At 39.4% G+C, this 21,181-nt stretch overlaps 1 long non-coding RNA gene across 2 annotated transcripts in view; it reads left to right on the forward strand.

Moving 5' to 3' along the window:
- The first annotated feature begins 4,311 nt into the window (after positions 1 to 4,311).
- The window catches only part of LOC148003240 (uncharacterized), a 68,025-nt gene continuing 51,155 nt past the window's right edge, over positions 4,312 to 21,181 (forward strand). Inside the window, exons 1-3 of one of the 2 annotated variants that reach the window (XR_015629282.1) lie at positions 4,312 to 5,026; positions 19,066 to 19,170; positions 20,767 to 20,860. This is a non-coding gene — a long non-coding RNA (uncharacterized LOC148003240). The remainder of the gene's footprint in view (positions 5,027 to 19,065; positions 19,171 to 20,766; positions 20,861 to 21,181) is intronic. The other variant, XR_015629283.1, reaches the window with a different exon arrangement.

Here is a 21,181-nt window from a genome sequence, read left to right on the forward strand (position 1 = left end):
ACCTGAAAATAATAGAAACCATATTTCCTTAATAAAACTTAAGGAAAATATATTTTAACATAATGATTAAATCTTATTTTAATGCAGACCTAATATCAGATTCATCAGTGAGTAAGTATCCTGATTCTATGCAAAGAAATTGAATTGATTCTGTTTTTTTCAAGAGATGAAATTGCTTCTTGTGGCTATGAAGGCAGGTATGGAGAAGCTAAGTGAGTTCTATTTCTTAATGGATAGTTGATTTTTTTTAATATTTTTAGAAAGATTCAGCCTCACAAGTCAGTTCTACAATTTCCACATATGAAATATATATTACAAAAGGAAATATTTTAGTCTGAGTCCTTCATCTATACTACCATGCAAAGAATTTTAAATAACATAATAGTCCCGAGTGATCCTCCAGTGAAAACCAAAATAATAATAATAATAATAATAATAATAATAATAATAATAATAGGCATTGTCATGTTTATCTTCCTTCAGGTATAAAATGGTAAGAAATTGAAAGCTACATTTTCCTTTTTCTTTTTCTTTTTTTAATTGAATGGCATTGACGGGGCCTTATTTGTCAGTCTTTACAAATAAGAAAAACTCGCCTCACAACTGTTCATAACTGCAGTTCTGGGCAGTCCGTCTCTTCATGGACACGGTCATATACATTCAAGAAAACACACAGAAAATTAAGCTGAAAGTCGATTTCCTTCTAAATTAAAAGTAAACGATTTTCTACCATTGCTGATGACCAATGTTGGCATCTGTGTGGTGGGTAAAATGAAGCAGGCAGTCGATGGGAGTCAGTGCTTAAAGGTATTGATGGGGGTGGATCCAGACACCTATGGGATGCTGCCACAGGCAGCCAGCCACTAGAGATGTTACTCAACAGACAGTTTTCTGAGGGAGCAAAGCTTAAGTTACTGGGGGGTTGGCACTCTCTATGATCAGCGAAAATCTATGAACTCTTAACTCTTTGGGGTCAGTGAGAAAGACCAGGGAAGAGAGAAAACACACACACACACACACACACACACACACACACACACACACACACACACAGAATTGATGGTAGAAGGAACAATGTTCCAGCCCATCATACACAAGCCTTAACAGATACACATAGTTGATGGATGCCCTAACCCTTGTGCTTTATTCTTTGTTCCATCACTTATATATCCCAGCCAAATCTTTCAAGCAGCATTAAATTACAATGTAATTGTTTTAGTTTTCTTCTAGACAAAGACAGGAGTAATTATTTCATTATTTATCCTTAAAAAGTATTCTTAAAAGACTCACAGATCTAACCACTTATATAAAAATCAGTCATATCTACTTTAAATCTTCAGAATGAGTATCTACTCAAGAGCAACTCTTAATAAATCTCATCAGGAAGCTGAGGGCAAAAATTTGTATAAGAAATCAATTGTTAGTGCCAGAGATGTTGGCCAGTGATTTGAGGCCCCTTAGAGTTTTCCCATAATTCTTAGATTATGAGGAACATGCTGGCAGTGAACAGAGCAGAACTCCATAAGAGCATAACAGCATCAAGTCCTCAGGACACATAGCTCTCAGGACACATAGTCCTTGGAGCTGTCACACTGAGTCGCACCCACACGACTATGGTAATCGGGGGGGGGGTGCACACTAGATCCTATCTCCATTTTAAACTTGATACTTAAATGGTTTATTTTATTTACATGAAAAATGCATGAAGCTTGGGATTTGCTTCTCAATAACTTAAGAGGTTTCTTATTTGTTTGTAGTTCTCTGTGGTGATGTGTATGTTAAGAAAATCCCAGAAGCCACTGAGTACTAACAGAGTATTATTTATTCTGCTCTTAGCAAGAGGGCAAGAAACACCTGTAGCTGTTTCTTAAGCAGGAATATGTTCAGTGAATTTCTTTAGTGTTTTACAGTTTTCATGGCACACATTCCTTTGTCATATTTATTTCAAGTATTTTGTTGTTGTTTTGTTTTGTTTTAGTTTATTGAGAATAGTATTGTCCCCTTGCTTTCTGTGTTTGTCTTTTGTACATAAAAACTGGTCCTGCTAACACTGAACCCCCAGTAAACGTGATTGTTGGGGGGAGGGCGGCAATGGGGGGAGGATGGGGAGGGGAACACCCATAAGGAAGGGGAGGGGGAGGGATTAGGGGGATGTTTGCCCAGAAACCGGGAAAGGGAATAACATTTGAAATGTAAATAAGAAATACTCAAGTTAATAAAAAAAATAGTAAAATAAAATAAAAAAAAGAAAAAAAAAGGATACTGATTCCTGTGCTTTAACTTTGTGTTTTTCAACTTTTATCAATATTTATCAGCTCTAGGAGTTTTTTTTAATGATTTAGTTTTTATGTATAGAATCTTAAAACCTGAAAATAAACATATATTGATTTCTTCCCTTCTCATTTGTATTTGCTTCATTACCTTGACTTGTTTAATTGCTTGACCTAACACTGTAAGAAGTTTGTTGAGAAGTGAGAAGAGTGAGCATCCTTGTCTTGGTCCTGATTCCAACACAAATACTTTGAATTCTTCTCTCTTTTGGATGACTTTTGCTGTATATTGCCTTTATCAAGTTGAGATAAATCCCTTGTATCCCTATTCTCTGCAAGACTTTCATCACAAACGGAGGCTGTATTTTATCAAAGGTCTTTTATGTATGCAATAGGGTGATACTTGTACTTATGTGGTAGATTATGTTAATTCTCATGTATTGACGCTTTCCTCCATCTCTGGGATGAAGTGGCCTTAAGCCTAATGGGAAATGTGTTTGTGTTACTGCACATGGTTTACATGTATTTTATTAATGCCTTGTGCACGTATGGTCATCAGAGATGTTGGTGTATGACTTTCTTTTCCGATTGTTTGGTTTTAGCATCAGGATTTGACTCCCAATAAATGTTTTCTACCTGTTTTTGGAATATCTTACCTTTTCAACTTTGAGAATGTGGTGGCCGCCCTTTTCATACTTTTCTTCCCCTACCTTTATATCGACTCAAATAGGATTCAGGAAGTAATATTGACTTATTTTCAATACAGATTACAGTACTGTGCACACTCAAAAGGTATACTTCTTGGTTCTGAACCATGTATGAGCTTGGTTCCATTACTATAGGCGGAAATATTTTCAGAACGAAATCTGCTTCCTAAATGTCATAGTTTAGGGCTCACCTGCTTTGTTTTGCAACATACCCTGTTTTTGCTTTTTGTTTGTTTGTTTTGTTTTGTTTTTTGAAAAACTGCTTTTATTTGTTGTAGCACAAAATTGTTATTTAGCCTATTAATTTAAAGTTAATATTTTGTAATCACATCCTTGATTTATATGAAAACAAGTCACTAGACCATTTATTTCACTTCTTAGTGTGTTTTTATTGAATTTCACCAGGTCCATTAATGAACATAAGAGGAAGGACCATGGAAAGGAGTATATCTCTTACATATTCACAGAAGATTATGCCAAGCAGGAATACTGCGTATAAGACCTAAATTTCATTAGAAGAACCTGACTGAGGAAGTGAAAAGGAAAGGATGGGAAATACGAAAACATTTGAAAATAAGGCTGTTGACAGGCTGGAGAGGAAGGAGGAGATTGAAAATTTAAATTGTGCTACCTGAAACAATGTATTTTCATGGATACAAATATGTCTTTGCCTATTTAAAAAAGTACTAGTTACTATGAGGTAGGATTTATCCATGTCAGTTATGGCACAATATGCTTTAGGAATTTAATTCCTGGGGACTTAAATTGAAAGTTAGTGGTATGGTTATTTAAAAACTCATTAAAAACAATTTAAAAAGAGATAATTTCTCACTATAATTGTGTACTTTTCTCCATTTCCATTGCTTATATAGATACGTATTACTTCTTCTTACCATCTTTTAAATGATCTTTAGTTACTTATAATAGTTTTTCTTTATGTGAGCATAGTTATAAATACACATGATAGTATAAAATAATACCAAGAATAGTGAATAGTGTACTCTATCTTACTTATCTGTTTGTAAATACTCATTTGTGTGTGTGTGTGTGTGTGTGTGTGTGTGTGTATTTTTAATGTGAGTGTGTGTGTATTTTTAATGTGAGTGAGGCATGTGCCTTGAGAGTGTGGCGGTTGCTGTGGCAACAGAAGCGAGCAGGTCTTTGTTACCTAAGGATGATGTCATTGCTGGATTCAGAGGCTAGCTGTAAACCACTTCTGATGATAACATACCTCCCTTTTTCTTATCATAGAAAGAAGAAAAAAGGGAAAAAGGGGAAGCCAATGCTAAAAGGGAAATAGGGGCTTTAGACCTCTTAAACTGCTCCCTGCTGTCTAGGAGCATTATCAGTTTTTGGGGAGTAGCTGACTTTCACCATCCGGGCCCACTTGATAGTTGTGTAAAAGGAACTGTTTGACTTTTTGGTTAGAAAATTTTGAATTTGTCTTTGAAGGAATGTGGGAACAAGATTCATGAGGCAGGGAGGAAATAGTAGGTCCAGGAAAATGGGGAGAAGAGGCATTAAGAAGGGCAGTATCCTATTTCCATGTAGGGTTTTGAAAAACCCAGGAATTGGAAGCCTCATGCTATTCCATGCATTTCTGGATGTCTGATTGCAGCTGATGGAATGTATTTCATACTGCCCCAGATTCGTTGACATAGAAACAGCATTCTTTCTGGAGAAACAGACAAAGACCACCTTCTTTAACTGTCAGGACATCTAGTCCCTGTCAGTTCTGAAGCACAACTGCTGCCAAAGAATCAACCTTTTTCTGGATGATGAGCATGGTTTCATACATTCCTTGGAAACTGTTGTAAAGCTGGGATAAGAACTTCTTGTATAGGGTTAGGGAAGTCGTCGGCCCTGCTGTTCCAGTGACAGCACCTGTAGCTACTCCTGCAGCAACCAGGAATGGCACAACCTGCAGTGCCCTCTTATGCTGGACAGGTATATGACAAAAACTGGAATTGGTAGAGATTCTTTGCCATGTATTACTCCTAGTTCAGGGAAGGAACACCAGTCTGCAAACTCCTCCTGACCAGCTGGCAGGTAGGTGATGATATATACCAGTGCCACAGAGAATTGATGTGTTTTGGACTGCAGGGCACTGCGGCAGAGATGGGGTATCAAGGATTGTGGTTCTATTGCAGTCTAGGGAACTGAGTTTTCCTTCAGAACATGTCGTGGATGTCATAAAACTGCCACACCAAAAAGAGGGATGTAAAAAAGTATGGGGCGATGGCAGCATCAGAGTCAGGGCAGCTGATAAAAGCTGAGGTAAGGTTATTGGGCAGTATCACTAAAGAGGCTGTAATTGGCAATTGTGAATTAGTTTCAGGGGGGTACTGCGTAGCTAGCAGTCTTTAAAGTGACCAGGTTGGGTGCCAAAAGGAGTTGGTACACCAAGGTCAGGGTCTGAATCAAAAGGCTGAATGACAAGTTAGTAGCATTTGTGAGGGGGGATGTCAAGGACGTAAGGACCTTGGAGTAGTGTTTGATTATTTCTCCTATTTTTCCGATATCTAGAGTTTGGGAAATTGGACAAAATTTCTCTGGATGTGGATAGTACTCACTAGAGACCCTGCTTGGTTTTTACATTACAGCTTACCAACAACTCCTGTTTTCTACCTGGGATTCCATGGGTCTTGTATATAGAAGAACAGGGTCTTGCATTGCTGACAGAAGTGATTGGTCCTTGATCTTAATATATGTATCTGGAACGACCAATATGGGCAGCCCCCATATTTGTCTGGCCATTTTTTGCAATCATCTTTTGTCTGGTCAAAGAGGAAGCAGACAAAGAGAACATAATATGTAGAAGGAATGACAGATATAGGGATGACAGCAATTTGGATTGGCTCCCAGCATGGAGCGGTTTCCTGATCCTATTGGGAAAGTCTGTTTGTTATCAGTGGGGATTCCTTGAACCTCAAATCTCTAGATGTAAGTGATACCATGGATGGAAACGATCAGATGAGAAGCCCAGGTCTAATCCAGTGGAGTGGAGCGCAGATGCTAGAGTGGAGTCTCATTCTTCTGGGATTGGGGACAAGGTGGGTGGTCTCAACATCTTGTGGAGCTTAAGAGAGCAGGGTCCATGAAGGGCCCTACCATTTAGGAGAGACAGCTAAGAGATGCTGATCTGGAGGGGACAAAAGAACTTGGTCTCAAATGTTGATAGGTAGTGGAAGGAGACAGCGTGTGGTCTTAGTCAGTGTTGGTCAGTAAAGTTCCATAGGAGAGAAAGGGGGTGACAAAGTAATGGGGTAAGTAAATGGTCTAGGAGGACATTTAGTTGAAAGACCAGGAGTTAGTACTGACATCCGTACATGAGTTTGAAAGGTGAGACAAAGAGAGGTCACTTGGGGAGAGCTTGTAGCCTAAAATGAGCCAGAGGTAGGAGTTTTGCCCAATCGAAGTTCCTGTGACAGTTTGACAAGAGTGGTTTTTAGGGAGCAGTTAGTTCTTTCTACCTTACCTGAAGATTGAGGGTGGTATGGAATATGAAAATGTGAGGTGATGTCTAGGGCCTTAGACAGAATTTGAGAAATTTGGGAAGTAAATTCGGAACCATTGTCTCATTGAAGGGAGGCTGAGACACCAAATTGGGGATGATCTCTTGGAAGAGGAGCTCAGAAACTGTCTGAACCCTTTTGTTAGTTGTGGGATATGCCTTCCCCCACCCCGAGAATGTGTCAATCAAAACTAGGAAGTACTTGGCACATTTGGCTTGTGGGTAAAGACAAGTTGCCAGTCAGTTCCAGGAAGGGAACCTCTGGCCTGATGGGTAGAAAAAGGGGTGCTACAATACCAGAGGTTGAAGTCTGACATTTGACAGACTTTGGAAGAGGCAGTGATGGATTTTAAGAAACTTAAGTCCTTAGGAGTAGGCTTCAGATGGGTTTTAACAAAATAAAACACTGCCTTGCTGTTAGGATGAAAGATGTGGTGAAGATAGGACAGTTTGATGAGTGTTAGGGAGTGAGAGTAGGGATGTGGGTTGCAGTGTAAGAATGTCCTGGGGAGGGTGCTACATGTGTAGGCCCCTAAGGGCCTCAGCTCTGGCTGCCTCTTCAGCTCTGTTGTTTCCCTTGGAGACAATAGAGTCATTTGTCAGGTGGGATCTGCAGTGGACAAACCCAATAGCTGTGTGGAGATGGGAGGCCTATAGCATGGCTGTAATTTGGTTTGCATTAGTTACTGATCGTCCTTTAGTCATAAGTACCCCATGCTCCTTCCAGTTAGTGGCATGGGTCAGGATGATATGGAAAGCATGTTTAGAATCTGTGTAGATGTTGAGGGTTTGTCCCTGTGCCAGTTGAAAGGCATGGATAAGGACTACTACTTCAGCCTGTTGATTGGTGGTATGAGCAGGAAGGGCCTGTGCCTCAGTGTCTGACACTATGGGGTAGCTGGCTCTTATGGCTCCTTCATGTAGAAAGGAGCTTCCATCTGTATACCAGGTATAGATGGTCTTAGACAAATTGCCCTCCTGTATTTGTGAAGGGTGAGGTAATAATTCCTCTAAGGATTTAGTGCAGGGGTGAGATAAGGAGTGGTTAGTATTTGGTGGAGAAAGAAGATTGGAAAGGCAGGTGTGATTGAAAGGTTAGTGTGGAGTCTTCTATTAGTGCTACCTGAAGAGAAAGAACCTTGGAGGGAGGTAGATTCTGTAAACCTTTGAACGGTAGGAGCTGTGACATGTTATAAGAGGAGAAGACCATTATAGGCAACCCAAATGTTAGGTTTTCTTATTCTTGAATAAGGAGTTCAGCAGCTGCTAAGGTACAAACACAAGGTGCCATCCCTGCATGGTTAGATATAGTTTTTTTGACAGGTATGCTACAGGTACAAAGGAGGGTCCCAGTTGGTGACCTAAATTTCCAAATGTTGGTATCAGGAACTGCTTTTGCCTCCAGCAATGATGTCATCTGGTCACCTGAGCATCTGTTGTCAAGGCAACAGTCATCCATTTTCAGCATACATTTCATGTTACAGTTATACCACATTTCACATAAAAGGCAGATTCTTTCTGCCCTCTTCCACTTCTCTCTCTTCTCTTCCCTTTTTCTCCTCTCTTTCTCTCCTACCTCTCTTCACCCCTTGGCCTTTGTCTCTACCATTCCAATAAACCTCTCCACGTGGAGCCCTGTTGGCCTGGTGTGGTTCGTCCAGACGTGAGCCATAGAGCCTCTCTGTAAAAGACAATGTAAAAGGTGGTATGTGTATGGCTACTTAAAAAGACAACCAAAAGCCGTTAGTGGCTGAACAAAGAGGAAAGTGAAAGGAAATGGATTCATGGGAATTCAATCAACCTGATAACATTTTACATTTTATGCCCAGGTTTGGTGCCATAGGAGAACAGCCTATAGTATAGTTGGTGACCTCCAAAGGAGCTGGGAGTTGGGTTGAATCTTGTGAAAAGATCAAATACAGAGAACTCATTCTGAACCATACAGATCCCATAGGATGCTTTATGCTAAGAAATATAATGTCAGTGCTGGAATATTGTTATTGGTTAAAACTTAGGCTTTAATACCAAAGTACTCATTTTGGTTCAAACTGAATTTGAACACCTGCAGCATGAAATACCGAAGAGGGCACCATCCCATATTACCCCATGTACCAGCAGGTCACATGGCACCAATGGGTCATTTGGCCCTGGTGGGCTGTTCTCATCTTGACAGACTTTCTGGCCTGTAGCTCCAGCAATCTCTTCCCCCAATTTGCTAAGTAACCTTAGAAATTCACTACCATGACAAACCTCAGACTCGAGCATCCAAATTTATCGGCTGGCTGGGGGTGGGGGTGGGAGTGGGGCTGTACCTATCTCTGGAAATCAGTTGAGAAGCTGTGTGAAGGCAAACACCACACAAACTTAGTTTAGAATCAACTAAATTCAATCACTGGGTACAACTACTAACATTCCTTATTAGTAAGCCATAGTAAATGAAATCCTTCAGTGGCTGATCCTGACTGATCAGAAATCTAAGTGGGCGGCTCTAGTTCATTATATCACCTACCCCAAGTTCTCCCACAATCTAACAATCCACAAGTCCCTTTTCTCATCCTCTCTTTCTCCCTCCAACCTGGAAGTCTAACCTGGAAGTATATGTCCAGTGATTGGTGCCCTGAAATCTTTATTCATTAAGGAAAAGACCTTGCCACAAACACCCACCATATCAAAAACTAATCCATATGAAATAAGCATGGGTATGGTTGATGTGGATACCACAGGTCATATGATAAGGTGAAAAGAGAAAAGAAGATAAGTCTTGGATGCTTCTGATCAAGGTAGCCTTGACTACACAGTGGTAGTAGTAATAGAGCCTGCCCAGGACAAGGTAAGGGGTGAGAACCTACACATGACCTTTTCCTCTGACTTTCACATGTGTTTCCACACAAAAGGGTGTGCATTCACACATAAATACATACACATCACACACATGCCACCCCCCCACAGACCACATACATTTATAAAGACAGATGTGCAAAAAAGACACCTAACCTGTGGGTATATACCAGGCACACTTGTATATGTGTATATGTGTAGGCATGTGTGTACATATGTCTACTTGAATATTGTAAAATGTTTTTGAGTAATTTAGTAAATATGTAATTTATTTACATGGGTATATAGATGTCTGTCTGACACACAGTTAGATACACATAATAAATGCATAGGTTCTTTGTATATTTGGTTTTGTCATGGAGTATATTGGTTTCTCCATCTTTGTTAATTGACAGTTTTGCTGGATAGAGTAGCCTAGATTTGTGTTCTCTTAGGGTCTGTATGACATCTGCCAAGGATCTTCTGGCTTTAATAGTCTCTGGTGAAAAGTCTGGTGTAATTCTGATAGGTCTGCCTTTATATGTTACTTGATATTTTCCCTTACTGCTTTTAATATTCTTTCTTTGTTTTGTGCATTTGGTGTTTTGACTATTATGTGATGGGACAGATTTCCTTTCTGGTCTATCTATTTGGAGTTCTGTAAACTTCTTATATGTTTATGGGCATGTCTTTCTTTTCTTTAGGGAAGTTTCCTTCTATAATTTTGTTGAAGATATTTACTGGATATTTATTTTGGAAATCTTAGCTCTCTTCTATACCTACTATCCTTAGGGTTGATCTTTTCATTGTGTCTTGGATTTCCTCAATGTTTTGGGTTAGGAGCTTTTTGCGTTTTACATTATCTTTGATGGTTGTGTCAGTGTTTTCTGTTATCTTCTGCCGATGAGATTCTCTCCTCTATCTCTTGATTTCTGATTGAAAATACTTGTGTTTCTGACTCCTGATCTCCTTCCTTCTTTTTCCATCTCCAGGGTTGTCATCCTTTGTGCTTTCTTTATTGTCTCTATTTCCATTTTTAATTCCTGGATGACTTTGTTCAATTCCTTTACCTGTTAGTTTGTGCTTTCCTGTAGTTCTTCAGGAGATTTCTGTGTTTCCTTTTTAAGGGCTTCTATTCCTTACCTGTGTTGTGCTGTATTTCTTTAAGATAGGTATTTATGTCCTACAAAGAATAATAGATCGAAAACTCAAACACAAGGAGGAAAACTAACCCTAGAAAAAGCACAAAAGTAATCTTCTTGCAACAAAACCAAAGGAAGAGAAATACACAAATATAATTCCACCTCTAACAACAAAAAATAACAGGAAACAACAATCCTTCTTTAATATCTCTTAATATCAATGGACTCACTTCTCTAATAAAAAGACATGGACAGAGTGGATACTTAAAGAGGACTCAGTATTTGCTGCAAACAGGAAACCCACATAAGTGACAATGACAGGCATTACCTCAGAGTAAATTGCTGGAAAATAATTTCCCAAGCAAATGGTCCAAAGAAAAAAGCTGGAGTAGCCATTCTCATATCGAATAAAATCAACTTTCAACTAAAAGTTTTCAGAAAAGATAAGGAAGGACACTTCATATTCATTGAAGGAAAAGTCCAACAAGATGAACTCTCAGTCCTGAATATCTATGCTCCAAATGCAAGGGCACTTGCATTCATAAAAGAAACCTTACTAAAGCTCAAAGCATATATTGCATGTCACACAATAAGAGTGGGAGATTTCAACACCCCACTTTCATCAATGGACAGCTCATAGAAACAGAAATTAAACAGAGACATAGAGAAACTAACCTAAGTTATGAACCAAATGGACTTAACAGATATTAATAGGACATTTCATCCTAAAACAAAAGAATATACCTTCTTCTTACAACCTCATGGTACCTTCTCCAGAACTGACCATATAATTGATCACAAAACAGACCTCAACAGATATAAGATTGACATTGCATGCATCCTATCAGATTACCAAGGACTAAGGCTTGTTTTCAATAACAACAATAGTGACAGAAAGCTCACATATACATGGAAGCTGAAAAACACTCTACTCAATGATAACTTGGTCATGGAAGAAATAAAGAAATAAATTAAAGACTTTTTAGGATTTAATGAAAATAAATGTACAATGTACCCAAACTTATGGAACACAATGAAAGCAGTGCTAAGAGGAAAACTCACAGCTCAAAAAGAAATTGGAGCGAGCATACATTAGCACCTTGACAGAACACCTAAAACCTCTAGAACTAAAAGAATCAAATGCACCCAAGAAGAGTAGAAGGTAGGAAATTGTATTAAACTCAGGGCTGAAATCAACCAAGTAGAAACCAAAAAGGAATATACAAAGAATCAACAAAAGTGGGAGTTGATTTCTTGAGAAAATCAACAAGATAGATAATAAACCCTTAGCCTGGCTAACCAGAGGGCACAGGGTATCCAAATTAACAAATCAGAAATGAAAAGTAAGATATAACAAGAGAATCTGAGGAAATTCAGAAAATAATCAGATCCTACTACAAAAGCTTATATTCAACAATACTGGAAAATCTGTATTCAATGGATAATTTTCTAGACAGATACCAGGTACCAAAGTTAAGTCAGGATCACACAAAGCATCTAAACAGTCCCATAACTACTAAAGAAATAGAAGCGGTTATTAAAAGTCTCCCAACAAAATAAAGCCCAGGACCAGATGTGTTTAATGCAGAATTCTATCAGACCTTCATAGAAGATATCATACCAATATGGTGCAAACTATTCCACAAAATAGAAAAAGAAGGAACATTACCCAATTCCTTCTATGAAACCATCATTATGCTTGTTGCTATTAAATATTGGCTGCGCCCGTCCAGAAAGAGCACACCAAACCAATACCAACACGGTTCCATGTGGTGAGATTTAATAATTCCCTTATTAAATACAAGGGGAAGGGGCCAGAGAAAGAACAGAAAAGAGAGTGAGGGTGGAGGGAGTCTGCTTTTATTTGTACTGTGAGGTAAAGATGCCCAGGTGGAGGTGAGACTTGAGCCAAAACGTCTTCTGGGAATGTATGGTGTTACTGCTAAAGGCAACACTTGATACCAACAATGCTTATACCTAAACCACACAAAAAACCAAGAAAGAAAGAGAACTTCAGAGCAATTTCCCTTATGAATATCAAAGCAAAAATACTCAATAAAATTCTTACAAACCAAATCAAAGCAACCATCAAAATGATAATCCATCATGATGAAGTAGATTTCATCCCAAGTATGCAGAGATGGTTCAATATATGGAAATCCATCAATGTAATTCACTAGAGGGGCAGGCAGTGAAAGGTACCCTGATTCCTGCTAGAGACAGATTGAATCCCCAGGACACTTAAAGGGGACTGTCGGTGCCTTCCCAATTTCCCAGGATATCAGGTCCCCCCAAAGACCCCTTTACAGAGGTTTGAGACAGACCAGTCATGTAGGGCAATGCTGCAAGCCCCTTCACCACAGATCAGAGGTAGAAGCAGGACCACACCTACAAATAAGTATATGAGGAGGTCTTCCCAAGCTCTCAGGACAAACCAATAGGAAGTACCTTCTGTCAGACACTGACCCATTCACAAAACTATTTAAGCACAGTGAAAGGCGTGCAGGAATTATTCCATTGTCTAAGAGCTTCTGTTATAAGAGCTGCGACTTGGAGATGAGATCTGCTCTCCGGAAATCATCACTGCCAGAATCTCCCTTGCACTCCTCACTGCTAGTCAGTCCCCTGCTGGTTCAGCCCAGCCCAGGTAACCAAAGTGGCAGGCAGTTGGGGTGGCAAAAAAATGTTCCCCCTCCCTGCCTGAGATCTTTTTCCCTTTACCTGTACCCACACAACTAGCCAGCCTGGTAAGAGATCACTGCGGAGAGCACTCTGGCACCAGAGCCCTACAATGTAGTGCTCTAACAATGATCAATAAAACTGCAGTGCGGGAAGGTGAGTCACCTCCCCCGACTCTGGAGAGAAGCAACCTATCTTTTCCTGCTGAGTTTTCAGTCAGCACCATCTCAAGCTTAGGTCAAGCTGAAGGGGCAACTGAAGGCTCCTGGCCAGAGCTACTCTCTGGGGTTGGCTGAAGGTCCCTCTAGCCCCTGTCTAAATCCTGACAGCCTGCAAAACAGCCTGCAATCGGTTTTGGCAGACTCCCTGCCTTACCTCTAACCTGGTAACGCAGCAGACACATAAAGCCACAGGGCAGCTGCTCATTCTTTAATCTGCAGGAAGGCTTAACGTTTTGGACTTCTGTGGAATCCCCCAAGGCCAATAGGCCAAGGGAATGTTCCCATTGGACAAACCGTTTCTCCTCTTTTCTGTAACAGACAGTTCACCGACACACAGAAAAACACAACATTAAAAAAAAATTCCTCAGTTCCTGCACCCCCCCTCCAGGGCAGTGTTCTTGCAGCTTTCCACAGCCCAACACCCACCCTGTGGCAGTGTGGGATAAGTGTGGTCAAACTTCCAAGTCCTGTATCACCTAGGGGATGTGCCCTGTGGCTGAGCTGATGCAGAAAACCCCCAAGGCTTCAAAGGAGACACTAAACAGACTGTCTGCTCCTCCCTCTCCCCCAGGGCAGGACTCCACTAAAAAAAAACAAAGGAGCTTCCACCTACCTCTCCCCTTATTCCACCTCCCCGCATCCAAGTAAGGAGACCTCTCCTTAGAGGTAGGTGTTAAAACAGCCAACCAGATAAAGACCACATTAGGACAGAAGATATCACCTATAAGGACAATGGAATACCCAAGGAGACCCAGAACCCCCCCTCCAAATCACCCCCAATTCTAAGGGCCACTGTTGACAGCACACCTAAAAGCTCTAGAACAAAAAGAAATAAATAAACCCAAGAGGAGTAGAAGGCAGGGAATAATCAAAATCAGAGCTGAAATCAACCAAGTACAAACAAAAATGAGTATACAAAGAATCAGCAAAACCAGGAGCTGGTTCTTTGAGAAAATCAACATGATAGATAAACCCTTAGACTAACCAGAGGTCACAGAGGGTGTATCCAAATTAACAAAATCAGAAATGAATAAGGAGGCATAACAGCAGCACCTGAAGAAATTAAAAAAAAATAGATCCTACTAAAAAGCCTATATTCAACAAAACTGGAAAATCTGGAGGAAATGGACAATTTTCTAGACAGATACCATGTACCAAAGCTAAATCAGGAACAAATAAACCATTTAAACACCCCCATAACTCCTAAAGAAATGGAAGCAGTTATTGTTATTAAGAGTCTCCCAACCAAAAAGAGCCCAGGTCCAGATGGATTCAGGTTTGAATTCTATCAGACCTTCACAGAAGACCACATACTTACACTGTTCAAACTGTTCTACAGAATTGAAACAGATGGAACACACCTGCATTCCTTCTATGAATTAATAATTGTATAATAAGATTATACAATTAATCTTATACTGAAACCACACAAAGACCCAACAAAGAAAAAGAAGTTCAGACCAATTTCCCTTCTGATTATTGATGCAAAAATACATTTGTCTTACAAACGGAATCCAAGAACACATCGAAATGATCATCCATCATAATCAAGTAGGCTTCATTCCAGGGATGCAGGGATTGTTTAATATACGAAAATCCATCAATGTAATCCACTATATAAACTAACCCAAAGATAAGAATGACATGGTCATTTGATTAGATGCTGTAAAAGCATTTGACAAAGTTCAACACCCCTTCATGATAAAAGTCCTGGAAAAATCAGGAATTCAAGGCCCATATCTGTACATAGTAAAAGCAATATACAGCAAACCAGTAGCTAACATCAAACTAAATGGAGAGAAAATTGAAGCAATCCAACTAAAATCAGGAACTAAACAAGACTGCCCACACTCTCCCTACTTATTCAATCTAATAGTTGAAGTCATAGCCAGAGCAATCAGACAGTGAAAAGAGGAAAAAGGGATACAAAATTGAAAGGAAGAAATCAAATTATCACTATTTGCAGATGATACGATAGTATAGTTAAGTGACCCCAAAAGTTCTATCAGAGAACTACTTAACCTGATAAACAACTTCAGCAAAGTGCCGGGGTATAAAATTAACTCAGACAATTCAGTAGCCTTCTTCTACTCAAAGGATAAACAGGCTGAGAAAAAAATTAATGAAATGACACCCTTCACAATATTCCCAAGTAATATAAAATATTAACCTGATAAACAACTTCAGCAAAGTGCCGGGGTGTAAAATTAACTCAAACAATTCAGTAGCCTTCTTCTACTCAAAGGATAAACAGGCTGAGAAAAAAATTAATGAAATGACACCCTTCACAATATTCCCAAGTAATATAAAATATTAACCTGATAAACAACTTCAGCAAAGTGCCGGGGTATAAAATTAACTCAAACAATTCAGTAGCCTTCTTCTACTCAAAGGATAAACAGGCTGAGAAAAAAATTAAGGAAATGACACCCTTCACAATATTCCCAAGTAATATAAAATATCTTGGTGTGACTTTAACCAAGCAAACGAAAGCTCTGTATGACAATAAGTTCAAGTCTCTTAAGAAAAAAATTGAGGAAGAACTGAGAAGATGGAAAGATCTTCCATGCTCATGGATTGGCAGGATTAATATAGTAAAGATGGCCATTTTGCCAAAAGCAATCTAGAGATTCAATACAATCTCCATCAATATCCCTACTCAATTCTTTATAGAGATAAAAAGAGCAATTTGCAAAACCCAGGATAGCGAAAACTATACTCAACATTAAAAGAACTTCTGTGAGAATCACCATCCCTGACTTCAAGCAGTATTACAGAGGAATCGTCATAAAAACTGTAAGGGATTGGTACAGAGACAGACAGATAGATCAGTGGAATAGAATTGAAGACCCAGAAATAAACCCACACATCTATAGTCACTTGATCTTTGACAAAGGAGCTAAAACCATCCAATGGCAGAAAGATAACATTTTCAACAAATGGTGCTGGTACAATTGGAGGTCAGCATGAAGAAGAATGCAAATTGATCCATTCTTATTACCATGTACAAAGCTTAAGTCCAAGTGGATCAAGGCCCTCCACATCAAACCAGATACACTCATACTAAGAGAAGAAAAAATGGGGAAGTGCCTGGAACACATGGGCACTGGGCAAAATTTCCTGAACAAAATGCCAATGGCTCATGCTCTAATATAAAGAATCGACAAATGGGACCTCATAAAGCTGCAAAGCTTTTGTAAAGCAAAAGACACTGTCAATAGGATGAAATGGCAACCAACAGATGGGGAAAAGATCTTTACCAATCCTCCATCTGATACAGGGCTAATATCTAAAACATACAAAGAACTCAAGAAGTTAGAATCCAGAGAGTGAAATAACCCTATTAAAAATGGGGTACAGGATCCAGCTATATCTCTCTTGGGCATATACCCAAAAGATGCCCCAACATATAAAAAAGACACGTGCTCCACTATGTTCATCGCAGCCTTATTTATAATAGCCAGAAGCTGGAAAGAATCCAGATGGCCTTCAACAGAGGAATGGATTCAGAAAATGTGGTACATCTACACAATGGAATATTACTCAGCTATCAAAAACAATGACTTTATGAAATTCATAGGCAAATGGATGGAACTGGAAAATATCATCTTGAGTGAGGTAACCCACTCACAGAAAAACACACGTGGTATGTACTCATTGATAAGTGGATATTAGCCCAAATGCTCGAATTACCCTAGATGCACAGAACACATGAAACTCAAGACGGATGATCAAAATGCAAATGCTTCACTCCTTCTTTAAAAGTGGAACAAGAATACCCTTGGGAGGGAATAGGGAGGCAAAGTTTAGAACAGAGGCAGAAGGAACACCCATTGAGGGCCTGCCCCACATGTGACCCATACATATACAGCCACCAAACTAGATAAGATGGATGAAGCAAAGAAGTGCAGGCCTACAGGAACCAGATGTAGATCTCTTCTGAGAGAAACAGCCAGAATAGAGCAAATACATAGGCAAATGCCATCATTAAACCACTGAACTGAGAATGGGACCCCTGTTGAAGGAATCAGTGAAAGGACTGGAAGAGCTTGAAGGGGCTCGAGACCCCATATGTACAACAATGCCAAGCAACCAGAGCTTCCAGGGACTAAGCCACTACCTAAAGACTATACATGGACTGACCCTGGACTCTGACCTCATAGGTAGCAATGAATATCCTAGTAAGAGCACCATTGGAAGGGGAAGCTCTGGGTCCTGCTAAGACTGAACCCCCAGTGAACTAGATTGTTGGGGGGAGAGTGGCAATGGGGGGAGGATGGGGAGGGGAACACCCATAAAGAAGGAGAGGGGGAGGAATTAGGGGGATGTTTGCCCAGAAACCGGGAAAGGGAATAACACTCGAAATGTATATAAGAAATACTCAAGTTAATAAAAAAAAGGGGTACAGAGCTAAACAAATCATTCTCAGCTGAAGATTATCAAATGGCCAAAAAACATCTAAAGAAATGTTCAACATCCTTAGTCATCAGGGAAATGCAAATCAAAACAACCCTGAAATTCTACCTCACACCATTCAGAAAAGCTAATATAAAAAACTCAGTTGACAGCAGATGCTGGGGAGGATGTGGAGAAAGAAGAACACTCTTCCATTGTTGGTGGGATTGCAAACTGGTACAACCACTTTGGAAATCAGTCTGGAGTTTCCTCAGAAAATTGGAGATTGCACTACCTGAGAACCCAGCTATACCTCTCTTGAGCATATACCTAAAAGGTGCTCCAACATACAACAAAGACACATGCTCCACTATGTTCATATCAGCCTTATTAATAATAGCCAGAAACTGGAAAGAACCCATATGCCCTTCGACAGAGGAATGGATTCAAAAAAGTGATACTTCTACACAGTGGCGTACTACTCAGCTATCAAAAACAATGACTTCATGAAATTCATAGGCAAATGGAATGAACTAGAAAATATCATCCTGTGTGAGGTTACTCAATCACAGGAAAACACACTTGGTATGCACTCATTGATAAGTGGATATTAGCCAAAAAGCTCGAATTACCCAAGATGCAATCCACAGACCACAGGAAGCTCAAGAAGAAGGATGACCAAAATTCACTCCTTCTTAAAAGGGGATATATATATATATATATATATATATATATATATATATATATATGTATGTATGTATGTATGTATATATGTAAGTGTATATATATGTATACTAGATAAAATTGATGAAGTTATAAAATGCATCTTGAAAGTAACCGGATATAGATCTCTCCTGAGAGGCACATCCAGAGCATGTCCAATACAGAAGTCAATGCTAGCAGCAAACCACTGACATGAGAACAAGACCCTTGGAGGGAATTAGACGAAATATTGAAAGAGTTGAAGGAGCATGCAACCCCATCAAAACAACAATGCCAACCAAACAGAGCTTCCAGTGCCCAAACCAGTACCAAAAGACTATACATGGAATAATCCAGGGCTCCAACTGCATATATAGCAGAGAACAGATTTGTTGGGGCACCAGGGGAAGGGGAAGCCCCTGGTCTTGCCAAGGTTGGACCACCAGTGCAGGGGAATATGGGGGGGAATAAAGTGGATGTACAGGGGGAATACCTGTATGGGGGAGGGGGATGGGAGGGAATAGGGGCTTATATACAGGAAATTGGGAAGGGGAATAATGTTTGACATGTAAGTAAAGAAATATATCTAATAAAAATTTTTTAAAAATTAAAATTTAGGAACGAAGAAGATGCCAATGTCAGTTCTGGCTATAATGTTTAGGTCCTGAAATGGAGAAGGGGAGTTAACAAAAGTGAAGACACTGACCACCTTTTGATTTTCAGGCAAGTGGCCACAAATAACTTGAGCTTTTTATATTTATGCAATGACAATTGTGCTTACCCAAGCAGTGATATCATTGCTTATATTATTAAAAGAAATCATAATATCCACATTTCAAAAGATCTATCTTTACACAAAACCCCCAATAGTTCCCCTTCCTCCTTCTCCCATTCCTTGGATCAGTTACCACCTAAACTTATTTCCATTAAAAAGCACAATTTCAGCAAGACAAAAGAGATGTCTGGCCAGTCATGTCCTGTAAACAGGAAGACATACCCGTCTGGTAGCAAACATGGTTACATAGTTATGCATGGTGAGAGGCCTAATTGAACATTTGTTGGTAAACTATCTCTAGTTATTATCTCCTATCTTAATTCCCTTTTAATTGCAGACAAACAAGTTCATTTTACAAAGCAGATCTTCTAGACATCTTTCTAATATATAGATCTTTGTAAGATGTAATCATTCTAAGAGCCATTTTCAAGTCTGTATCAATCCAACATAATCTCTGCATTTTCCATGTCTCTATTGATCAGATATAGCTTCTTAAAAACAGTTATGTAAGCAGGATCTACCTCTCTCCACAACTGACACAGACTTGCTCAGTGTGACTGGGTACTTCTTATCATATAATAATAGAGATATGATTATAAGTCTCAAATTCCCAGGATTTATGGTAACATCTGGAGGATTGATACATACAAAAAGAGGTGAAAAACATTTTATCCCTTGAAAGAGTTTTGAGAAAAATGTAGAATCATCCACAGGGACTTAGCCTGTGTGACTCCAGATGGCCTTGTCCATGACTGATGAAGTGATACAATTTTGATAATGACTATATGCAGTACAATGAAGGAAAGGAGAGCTTGTAGGGCATGCAAACTTGGTACTAAATATAAAGACCACCAAATTTACCTTGTCAACTGAGAAGCGGTTTCCATGGACTTGCCACAGTAGAATCCTGTCACTGAAGCACTCATATGCTATTCCCTGCAGGAGCTACATGGCCACTGCCAGAAAGAGGTAGCACCTCTGCTAAATTATTTCTGATACATGCATGAGGATCTGAGTGCAGTCTCCAGAGAACATGTAAAAACTCATGGGACTGTGTTCCAAGCTAATCATCCTGGTGCCTGTAAAATGGAGAAGAAAGAAACCCTGTGGCTTGACAGAGCCCCAGTCTAGCTATATTGGTAATTCCATGGTCAGCTGGAGACCATGTCACAAAATCAATACAGTAGAGAGTGACTGAGAATGATACCCAGTATTGACCTTTGACCTCCTTATTCACACCTGTGGACATGCACCTGCAGACACATGAACCCCCACACAAACATGTACACACAAAGTACTGTGACCTTATAAGCAGACTCAAGCCTCTTTAGAAAGTTTCATGTCATTTTTTACCCTGTAACATCTCTCATACAGCACACTGTTCCTTATTGTTTGCACTTTATCTTTTCTTAGTTTTAGACATATTATGCCCATTGTCTATCATAATGAATTTCATCTTTAAAAATAACCTCAGAATCATGATATTCATTCAGCTTCCTTGTCTTTAGGCAACAGAAATCATTTTTTTAAACTTATTTTTACAGGAAACTGGAGAGATGACGGAGAAGTTAAGAACATGTACTACTTTTGAAGAAGACCCATGTTAGATTCAAAGAACAAGATGATTCATAATCACTGGTAATTTCAGTTTCAGGCACCCAATATCCTTCCTTTTCTAGCCTCCACAGGCAACCCTATGCAGGCAAATACTCACACATAATTTAATAAAGACACACACCCCCACATACACACGTTTACAATTTAAATTATTTTCTGGCCTTATTTTTTTTTCTAGGACAAAGAGGGTAAAATTATTCAATCTACTTCAAATTTCTGAAGGGGAACAACATTTTGCCTTCTCAATAGGAGACAAACCCCTCCAGATTTAGAGGCATCTAAATCCAAGTTGACACAAGTGTCCATCATATACATTAATGTGCCTTTTGAATTGTCTTTTAC

Source organism: Rattus norvegicus, chromosome 9 (genome assembly GCF_021556685.1).
Source record: "Rattus norvegicus strain SHRSP/BbbUtx chromosome 9, alternate assembly SHRSP_T2T, whole genome shotgun sequence".
Lineage (NCBI taxonomy): Eukaryota > Metazoa > Chordata > Mammalia > Rodentia > Muridae > Rattus > Rattus norvegicus.